The sequence below is a fragment of the Xyrauchen texanus genome, chromosome 19 (genome assembly GCF_025860055.1).
Source record: "Xyrauchen texanus isolate HMW12.3.18 chromosome 19, RBS_HiC_50CHRs, whole genome shotgun sequence".
Classification (NCBI taxonomy): Eukaryota; Metazoa; Chordata; class Actinopteri; order Cypriniformes; family Catostomidae; genus Xyrauchen; species Xyrauchen texanus.
This window is the reverse complement of record NC_068294.1, coordinates 25,117,932-25,129,923: the sequence shown is the minus strand read 5'-3', so window position 1 is coordinate 25,129,923 and position 11,992 is coordinate 25,117,932. Positions and strand designations below refer to the sequence as shown.

Here is an 11,992-nt window from a genome sequence, read left to right as displayed (position 1 = left end):
CACACACACACACACACACACACACACACACACACACACATGTTGTGTTTCCATGTTTTATGGGGACTTTCCATAGACATAATGGTTTTTATACTGTACAAACTTTATATTCTATCCCCTAAACCTAACACAACCCCTAAACCTAACCCTCACAGAAAACTTTCTGCATTTTTACATTTTCAAAAAACATAATTTAGTATGATTTATAAGCTGTTTTCCTCATGGGGACCGACAAAATGTCCCCACAAGGTCAAAAATTTCGGGTTTTACTATCCTTATGGGGACATTTGGTCCCCACAAAGTGATAAATACACGCTCACACATACACACACACACACACATACACACACACACTTGTTGTGTTTCCATGTTTTATGGGGACTTTCCATAGACATAATGGTTTTTATACTGTACAAACTTTATATTCTATCCCCTAAACCTAACCCAACCCCTAAACCTAACCCTCACAGAAAACTTTCTGCATTTTTACATTTTCAAAAAACATAATTTAGTATGATTTATAAGCTGTTTTCCTCATGGGGACCGACAAAATGTCCCCACAAGGTCAAACATTTTGGGTTTTACTATCCTTATGGGGACATTTGGTCCCCACAAAGTGTTAAATACACGCTCACACACACACACACACACACACACACACACACACACACACACACACACACACACACACACACACACACACACTCATTCAATCTGCTGTACTTAGAACTCTCCTGTCTCTGGGTTGTCCAGCCCGTTGTTCACACACATAGGGCACAAGGTTGTGGTCTCTGGGATGGCTGTTCACCCCTTCAAGCTATTGCGGGGAGCCTGGCAGACAGACTCCCTTCCTCTGCATTCATAGATAAGAACCACAGATCAGCCAGATCTCTGATCCACTTCATATGCTTTAAAGAGTGATCTGACCCACAGAGTGAGTAATTAGTCACTCAATAAAGATTTTTCTCACACTAATGGTGACACAGATTAGGTAATGTTGTTTCAAGAAGCGTGTGTGTGAGCCTGTGTGTTTGTGTGTGTTCATACAGAGGGTATTGTTGATGTATGCCATTTCCTTGTGAGTGTGTGTGTGTGTGTGTGTGTGTGTTGATTGAGGAATGTCAGACAGGAAGTGCTCCTCCCGGAGAATGTGATGTCATTGCAACATCAGGCCAGCTTCCTGTCCGTTTCTGCAGCAACAGATACACACTTTCCTATCTCCTTTCCCTATCACTCACTTGTATTCTTAGTTTAACTTCATGTTTACAAGTTTTTTGAAGTCTGAAAATCATGCTTGGAAAACATCGCCTCTCTCCCTTTCTCTGGTGGATGCTCTTACAAAGAGACATTGGGAGACTGCAGTAATCCTATTAGTTCTTGTCTACACAAACACATCCAAACACCCGCACACACTGATACTTCGCCGAACAATCACTCACATCCATGGACAAAGATTTTCACAGTTAACTCTGACAATTGCATGTGAATGACATAAAACTGTATAAAAAAATTATAAATTTGAACACCACATAAAAAATCCGGGATTTTTTTACATGTATTTATTAATTAATTTTACAATTAAACCTGGAAAAAAAACTTTTTACATTTTTAAAACAAAGAAATGTAAAATGAAAAAGAAAAATGTATGATCCTACACTATTTCTTGGTAATCAGATGTAAGCAAATTTTAAGCCTAGTCTCATAGAATGAACATTACTGTAACTAAGTTTTTGCCATTTTGCAGTTACAAAATTACTACAACAACTCTGCATTTTACTCACTTTCACACAAATCACGAGTACAATGGCTGATTATGACTTTATTAACACATGTTTTTAGCTCTTTTACTCACACAATGCTACGTTATAACACTTTTACTCTAACGTCATCATACTCTTACTCTAATCATTTGAAAAACGATGCATTTTAATACTTGTATTACAGACCCACCTACATTTTCACACTTATTCCAATGTGATTAGCTTTTGCGGTAGCTCACCTGATAGAGTGCTGGTCTTTGTATTCATAAGTCTGACGCTTGAGCCCAGCCAAGCTTACAAGGTAACAAGTGAGCCGGAAGTGTCATATAAGCAACATGAAATTACGTGGTTGCTTCAGACAATGTGTTTTCCATGTCACATATGTTTAGGTGCTGTTTAGGGTAAGGATGTCTGTTTTGTTTATCTCTCATTTGGTTTTAGGACATGTTATGTTTTGTTTAAAGCTTTTGGTTTGGGAGGTACGTTTTGCTCATTAAAACCTCAATCTAATATTCACCTTAGAACCTTGTCTGATTAATACAACATTTCATTTGCTTTCGGCGCCCCCCCTGGACATTTCACTCGGAAACTGCAGCAAAATGTGTAATGAAGCACATCATTTAGTTTTGCAAAAATGTTGCCACAGTCATGTAATTTACATGAGATCAAGCAGGAAGATTCCCATGCATCCATCGATGACACAAGATGCTCTATGGAATGTTCTCAAATTATTCTGGGATAAAGTGGCTCATCAGGTGTTGCATAAACCTGTGGACTCCATGCCAGCTCAATTGCATGCAGTCATTGAAGCAAAAGGGCAACATGGCAAATTCTAAGAAACTTTTTTACTCAAATTGTATGCCGATAGTATAATTTGTAATAAAGTATTTTGTATTAAATAAAAAAAAATATCTAAATTCCACTGTATCTCTAGGTGTACAAATCTGCTTACTCTGGCTCACTGGATACCGAGATTGCAGTCAGCCATTGTTATTCTTAAACCCATACATTCTGTGTTAGATTATCCTGTCCTTATGGCGAGGCCAATCAAGATTGAATCAAAGATCTATATTTTGCATTGTGTAACGCTCAGTGGGTGTGTGTGTATTTGCGTGCTCACTGCACAGAGGGAACCCCATGTCTGAAGTCCATTGTTGTGGTTTGTTGTGCTTGGGATGCACTTCCTGTGGTGAGAGGTCAGCAGCGTGCAGCCTCGGCTGGCTGCTGAATAATTCATGCCATTGACTTTGTGTCAGCTTTTACAGGCATGCCCAGGGATGTTTTATTCATTTATCTCATTTAGGGGCCCTGCCTGCACCTGTTCCACCATTAAGCACCCCACTCATTTGCATTAGATGCTAATTTAGTTTACTGGCAGGCCCGGATTCCCCTCTTTTCTTTATATATTTTTTAGAAACAAATAGTACATTTTAGATGATACTCAGATTTTTACATGTAGCATGAATGTATGCATGCATGTGAGCATTATAAGTGAGGAAGAAGTAGAGGAAGAGATTTTGTTAAGAACTCATTGTTCACTAATTATAGTTTATAGTTAAAAAAAATGCCCCCACTACTGAAACTCATAACATTGGGAGTTTGTGAATGTGAGGGTGTGTGTGGGTTTAGAAGAGCGAACAGACTTGCCCTGGAGCAAGTTAAGCACAGATGTGCCTCGATTTACCCTCTCTTGTAGCTCCCGCCCTGTTCCCTCTCTCTTCATGAAGATCACCTTTCTTTTAAACACACACACACACACACACACACACACACACACACACACACACACACACACACACACACACACACACACACAGCCATTTCCCCTGTCACCCATCTGTCTCTCTCTGTCTCTCTCTTTGTTCTATTTTTATCTCCACAGATGCCATCTTAGGTCAGTACTTGGCTAAACATTTTTTATTTAATTAAGGCAAACTGTTGTGCAAAGGCAAAACACAGTAACTACACAGTAACTAAACTGAGTTATGACCAAAACTGGGTCTTTTAGAGAATGATCTGTCCTGTGACCGACTGGTTTATCTCAACTATGCTGTGATTCAGAGAAAACAGAGATTGAAAATTTGCATATTTACAAAATGCACACTAAAACCAAGGCAAACAGCAGTACTGTGAAGCCGTTTTTCTCAGTTTCAATGTTGCCGTAGTTATTACATTTAACCTTTGTATGCAGAGGCGGATTTAGAAAATAAATTATGGGCTGGCATGAGGAATATGAGGGGTGGCAACACCAAAGTATGCGCCCATGCATAGTTCTTCTGGATAAATTAACTAAGATTCATTGCAACAAGTAGTTCATTTAGTTCAGTCACTATCACATTTCAAATGCCCATGAAATTGTGATACTGTCTGCCAAAATGCATAAATGCATTTCCACATAGAGGTGAAAATATTATCATTTTGCTACTGTTTTGCTGATATTAAAACCTTTTGTCCACAAGGGGTTAGTTGTCACAATGGAACCTACCGTTAAACCAGTGGCATACTGTAGGTTTAATGTGAACATTCATGTGATCATTCCTGATAAAATTTACACAAATATATTGTAATTTAAGATCATTTTTAACTAGGTGTATGAAACCACACATTTTAGACTTTTAACTCAAACCTTGTAGTTACTTAAATATATAGCCTTTGTGACAACTTCCACTTGTGACATCTAGCCCTGTTCTACCTATATCAAACCAATCTTGCTTCAATAATTATATACTTATTTTAATTTTTTTATATTTCCCACTTATAGAACTGACAACCTAAAGTCAATGAATAGATCACACTTAGCATAATAGGGGTAGGGACTGGGAAAGGCAAAAACATGACAAAAAGAGAAACAAACTATGCTATTAATCATGACAGTTTATGTAGAGCAGATGTGTAAAACTAATTTTAAATTGAGGTTTAATTGGACTGAAAGTCACCTCATGCAGGCTAAATTGTTTTGATTTGTAAAACATTGATGAACCCATGGATGGAGAGTGCATGCACAGATCATATTATTCGAGCTGTCCTGTATAAACTTTGTAATAAACTCTCATCCATTTTCTCTTACATAACATTACAAAACTCTTACATAACGTCAGCATCAACTAAAATATACTTACATTTATATTTTATACATTGAGATACCAAATGCTGGGGTGGCAGATGGGGTGGAAAAGATTTTTTTAGGGTGGCAGTTGTCACTATAAGCCACTCCTGTAGATCAGCCCCTGTTTCTAAGGTAGTAAAGACAACAGAGGTAATACTTCAAGACCAGGGTTACCTCATCACTTGTTCAGGCGCACCTCCCACGCTGCTACCGTGGGGAAAAATGTTTAGTCCTTTTGTTGCAAATACATAAGTCAAAGGATGACTTTGTTTGCCTGTCCAGATCAGTGTTTGTGTGTGTGTATGTGTGTGTGATTCATTAGTGTCATGTAGAATACCGAGCCTTTTCAGAGAGGTTGACACCACTCAAATATGTGTTTACCACCGAACGTGCCTTTTGCCTTTGGACCAGAGTGTGTGTCTGTGCGTGTGCCTTTGATTGCGATCACCTGGAAATTAATACTGTTACTCTTGTTTGTACTGTCTAAGACTGACTACATTATGCCTTATGTACACTCCTCTAATTGCTAAACCCTACACCCGCTCTGCCCAATGTAAATATATATCTGAACTTCAAGCCACATGACTTGAATTTAAACTACAGTGGAAGCCATTAAAGGAAAGGTTTGCCCCTAACTGAGATTTATGTCATCAATTACTCACCCTCATGTTGTTCCAAACCTGTATAACTTTCTATCTTCTATAGAATACATAAAGGAGATGTTAAGCAGAATGTTGCTCAAATCTCTTTAAAATCATAACACCCATCTACACAGAATGCAAGCATCATATCAAAAACAAATCGCAACCATTATAATCAATTCTGCTGTCTACACTGGATATGTCCGTCGTCTTGTGTCGTGTCACTCTATGTAAATGGTCAATGGTAAATTGTCAGCACTTATATAGCCCTTTTTTTAACCATAGCAGTTACCAAAGCACTTTACACTGTGTCCCATTCACCCATTTACACATACACACTCACACTCACACAGTTTAAGGACTCCTCTTTCTAAATACTCTAAATATATTTTGGTGGAAGAAAGCATAATTCTTGTGGATGAGAGATGTGTACTAGGGCTGTCAATCGATTAACATTTTTAATCAAATTAATTACTTGGTGTCCCGATTAATTAATCACGATTAATCGCATATACACATATTTGCTGAGAAAGCCCCTCATATAACAATAATTCAATACTGATTATTTATACATAGTTATCTTTAAATATAAATATATATATATATATATATATATATATATATATATATATATATATATATATATATATATATATAGATAGTTAATCATTGATAAGGCCATACAAAAAGCTGCTTTAGAATACAATGTATTGTTTACTACCATATTATTGATCATAAGTCAATAATTGGCATACAGTTCACAGCAATCCATTTCACAAGTGAATTTGTCAATCAGTTGGAGATTTATTATGAGGGCTTGTTTAAGGGCCCGTCAATTTACACCTACGTTAGGAGTCTCGGGTGTGTTGCGTCATAAACATAAAATGTTTTAATACTCAACATAAAATGTTTATGTCACTGTGTCAAGTTAAATATAGTTTAATACTCAATCTTTAAACACATCTTCAGATCCCTTAGATCGCATTTGTGTTCCTTCGGGTGTTTTGAACGCAAGAATGTAATGCATGTTTGTGTTGTTCTGCCTACTGAAGTGTTTTCTTCACTGTATAAACTGCGCGTTGCTCATACAGCTTAAATTTAACGTACTGCCCTCTGGAGTAAACAAGTGGTACTGCAAGCTTGCATTTCTCAGGAATCTTCCTTATTATGGTCCGTGGGCATGTGATTAATTGCGTTAAATTTTTTAACACGTTATTTTTTGTAAAATTAATCGCGCTGAATTAATGCGTTAAATCGACAGCCCTAATGTAAACATAATAAAATCAGTGCGTTTTCAAACTAAAACGTATAAGTGTGAATGTGGCCTCAGAAGTCAATGATGATTTCTCATGGAACCGATGGCATTTGCCATCAAACCTTGCCTGAAGCATCTTGACACACCACATTTGAATGTACGTAAATAGATTGAGAGCTATGGTGAAAGGAATATTTTTTTTATGAAAAAAAAACGTACATTTTTGTCTGTTCCTTACACAAAGCTAACGTATGTCTTCAGAAAACTTGGAATATAGTGCACACGTCATATAGATTATATGGTGCTTTGTTGTCATTTTTGGAGCCTGTTCACTCTCATTATATGGAAAAGAGCCGTCAGGGCATTATATTAAACTTCTCCTTTTGTGTTCCATAGAAGGAAGACAGTCACACAGGTTTTGAGTGACATGAGTAAATTTGAAATGTTTCATTTTTTTTTGTTTTTAATTATAATAATGTTTGGGTGAACTGTCCCTTTAGCCGTTGTCTTAATACATCATGAAAAATCATTTGACCAGTGTCACTGTGATTGCAGTAGCAAGATAGGTCAGTAAGTTTGCAGAGAGGTCTATTACTAATGCTGATCATTGTCATTCTCCATTAATATACTGTACATCAGGGTTTGGATCAACGGTCTACACAAACAAATGCGTAGAGATGAGAAATAGAGCGGCTGGTTTGTTGTTTCTCAAAGTGCACAGTCAGTACTCCACAATTTGATTGACATCCTGTATATTTGGGCCTTAGGGCAGAGGATTGTGGGAACTGTAGTGCACAGTGAATGTGTGTTGCAAGCCAGCAGAGTTGCTGAGTAGCAGATGATTATGCAGCCCTAAGGTGTTGATGGCTTCACTGGGCTGGCCTGGAGCTCTCTTCCTTTTGAGTTCCTGATGTTTCTTTCTTTCTCTCGCTCTTTCTCTGTCTTATTTTCTTTTTTCCTGGGGCTGGGCAAAATAGCCTCAGGGGACTGTGAGTAACTGAGATTGACAAGCAGATGCAGGAAGTGGTCGAAACTGCTTTAAAACGTCAATGGTCTTTCATCTTGTATCGGACACCAGATCTCTTTGTACACACACACACACACACACACACACACACACACACACACACACACACACACACACACACACACACACACACACACACACACACACACACAAACACTTTGTCTCTTTTACTCTCTTTATGAACACAAACACACATACACCCATAATCACTGCAAAGTATGGCACTAATGCTACATTTTCCATAATATAATCTGAAGTAAATGAGTTGCTCACAACAGCTCAAATGCTAAAATTAAAAGATTAAATCATAATTTGAAGGAATTTTCCCTTCAGATTGACTGTGTGTTGTAACTAGAAATAGAATTAGAATGTCTGAACATTTTCCTTAGACATTAGAGCCTTTGAAAGTTTCTGTCTTCTGCATACATGATTCAAAATTAACCCATTCAAAAAGATTTTTGAGCCAAGTGGATTTTGAATGCAACTTCTCCAAAATATTATTTGCAGGATTTATGTAGTTAAAATAAAAAGTTTGATTAAAACTTTGTGGTGCAAATCACCCATTCACATTGATGCAGTCTAATCGAGTTGCACTTCAGCAAAACAGTTGCTTTAAACCTGAACATACTGTCATCATCTATCCCCCTCATGTTCTTGCGAAACACATAAGACTTTCTTTCCCTTGAAAACAAAAGTAGTTATTTTTTTGAATGACAAAGCTGCTGTTTTCCTTATAACAAAATCCTTTTTGATCTGTCAAGTTGAGTTAAAATTCTTCTTGATTTCATAAAAAATATAATCTTTAAACAGATTATTATTTTTTCGTTGAGATTTAAACCTGGCTCCCCTGATTGTCCAACAAAAACATTCTCACTAACACATTGCTAACTCACTACCAAGTAAGTATTTAATATTGTTATTTTTTATCTATGTAATTATTTTTGTGCCAGTGGACTGCCACTGATGCCACCTTAAAAAACAATAGCTGCATGACCTGATCGTAGTATCACCACTTTTTAGAGCTGCAATTGGTGGTTGGGAAAGAAATCTCACACAAAATACAAACACACACACACAAACACACACGCACTCACGCACGCACGCACACACACACACACACACACACACACACACACACACACACACACACACACACACACACACACACACTTCTGTCCAGAAGGGGCTGGAGGAGACGTCTCTCGTATCTCATCTGATTCATTCTCCATGTGTAATCAGATTTCAGTGTTTTAGTGTCCGCTCACTCTGGCATGAGCGCACCTCAGCCTCTCTGTCTCTGTGTCTGTCTACACCACCCTGGACCATGGTGTTGGCATCGTCTAGTTCGGCTGAATTACAAATACTCTATGTGTCTTAGCTGCTGACTTACGTGATTTGGTAAGTGTAGAGCATGCTCTTAGAAAGTGAGTGATGGAGAACCAGAGAGTGCACATCTCTATTATTAATGTGTATGTAGAAATAAAAATGGAAATCTTGGCCAATTTAATAGCTGAACGCTTTCCGTTTGCCTCGAAGTCCTGTGTGAAATGATGACTGAGTCTTCTACACCCAAATGTTCATATTATCATTCAGTGTTTACATGCACTTAGAAATGCACAATGAGAGAGAGAGACCTCTGGAAGGGTAAATGGATGGCTCATGTTACAGCTCTGTTATTGCTGAATAAAGAGAGTAAGAGAGAGAGAGAGAGAGAGAGAGAATAGAGAGAACGTGGTGAAGGATATTCTGAATCACAATGGGGCCAGAGGATGAAAAATAGATGGACATGTTAGTTCAGCTCTGGGTGAATTCATTGCTGGTTTCTCACCTTCCCTGAGAGCTCACCTGACCTCCTGTCTGTGGCAAACCATGCACGTTTACGTGGGGATAGTGTCTACTCCATTGGCCAATGGTTTTAGGGAGTTTGTCCATTTTATTCCCAATCTGTCCTTTTTAAATGCACATCCCCTTTTCTCAGGATCTGGTCCAAATCCTAGTGAGCTGCCTGGCTGCCTACTGCCTACAACCCTGTTCCTAGAGACCCAATAACAGTACAAATTGTGGACAAATCTAATCAAACACACCTGATTCACCTCATTAACCTACTTTTGGGATGCCTTCAGTAACAGGGTTGGAAAACACTAGGCTAAGTTTTGGAACAGAGCATTTCTTCTTAGCCCAGTGAATGTCCACAGTCCCTGTCTTTCATTATTTCATTCATAAAGCCTACATCTGACTCCCTGTCTCGGCCTGCTCATGTTTCTATCTTCTTTTGTCCACACATTTGTTTTCTCAGTGAGAAGGGGTTGTGGGAGCCACACTGACCCAATTTAACTATGTCCTAGTTAACTAGAGCTGTTTCGTTTGCTATTTAAGGCATTGATTAAGGCATGTGTTAAACATAAAAAACAAAGAAATATAGTTGAAAGGAGATCATTTTGTTGGCCCAAATTAGGATGCCTCCACCTCGTATGAAAACATATTATGGCTAGATTTACACACAGGTCATTTTGAGGTCTCTGTACAGTAGTTTTTACACTGATTACACAGCATAGCTATCATTCACCAGTGTTTAAGATTATAGGGAGTTTTGTTTTGGATGGTGGTGTCTGTGCATTTGATACTTCCCTGTGTGCACTGCACAGGAAGTGGGGAACAGCCTCCCTCTGTGGCCTGCATTGTTGTTATAGCACTCCCCTCCATCCTACAACATTCACTGAGCCCTGACAAAATGGCACTAGGGCACAAAACAACAAATATGTCCTTTTCAATCCATCTTTAAAAGTGCCTCATTCTCCTTTTCTAATCTCTCTCTTAACTTCACCTAGACTCTTTCCATCACCAATGGTGTTCCACTATATCTGTGATATTCAGCCTACAGTCATGCTTACATGATATAGATGTTCTAGACAAATTACAAATATTCATCTCCAAGAGGTTTCCTCACACATCAGATGCAAAAGAGTGGTTAGATCACACAAAATAAAAAATTCTGCCATCATCTTCTCACCTATATGTCACTTGAAACCTTGATGATTTTTTAATCTGTGGAACATAAACAAAAGATATTTAGCAGAATGTCCAGACATCATTTTATTCCCTACAACGACAGCCTAACTGTCAAGCTCCAAAAATGACCAAAACATACCTTAAAATTAGCAATCCACATATTCTGGAGCCATATAATTTATTTTGGAAATAGACTAAAACTAAAGTCATTATTCACTGAGTATGCAATAACAAGATCAATCAAAATATCAATTTCGTTACGTGGGGTATGAAGACTTGGCTTTAGAAGCCATGACGGTCTAATCTATATTTTATTGTTCACTTAGACAGCTTTAGTGAAAAAAAACTGAACAGCTGGCCTGTGCACCACACAATTACCTCATTCTTCTGTTCTGACAGGTTTAGTTTTATCTATTGAGCAAAGTACATGTTGAATGTTCATAGTACTGTAAGTGACTGAGAGCAAGACGATGCCACTGAAAACAAATAAAAACAGTTGAACAAATGCACTGTAAACCCAAATAAGTTGGCAGAACAAAAAAAAAATTTGAGGTAATCAGTAGCACAAAATCAAAACCTGACAGTTCCACTTTCTTCAATTTGGAATTTATTAACTTAAATTAAAAAACTTTTATTAAAAAATTTTAAACAACGTTTTTTTAATTTAAGTTAATAAATTCCAAATTGAAGAAAGTGGAACTGTCAGGTTTTGATATTGTGCTACTTATGCATGCTAATTGCTCTTAACTTGAAACATTTTGTAAGATAACTCACACATTTTGATGGAACTTAACTTTACATTTTGAGTAAAACACCCGATTTATTTTTTCAACATTAATCAGCTATTTCCATCACTTTATTCACCCAAGTTAAGTCTGACTAGTGACTTGCTTAATAATGGATAAAGCAGTAAGTGAGATACACAATTGATATCAGTCCTCAACCTAAGCTCAAGCTCCACACTTCACTGTAATGGTAACCACCAAAACTCCAACATAACTGAAACTCTTCTAAATGGCAACATAGCAAGTTTCACCTTTGCATTCATGTTACAAAAACAACAATTCATTTTAACATTTACTTTCCTTATCAAGTCCATGTTGGGAACAAGAAATCCCCTGCCCAATTTGAGTTTACCAAAAAAAAAAAAAAAACTTAAGTTAATTAATCTCAAAACAATAAAACAGTCCAGGT

General features: G+C 37.5%; 1 protein-coding gene across 3 annotated transcripts in view; it reads left to right on the top strand.

Annotated features, from left to right (window-relative positions):
- Positions 1-11,992, top strand: part of LOC127659694 (transcription factor COE1-A) — a 154,090-nt gene that overhangs the window by 21,022 nt on the left and 121,076 nt on the right. The window lies entirely within an intron of this gene.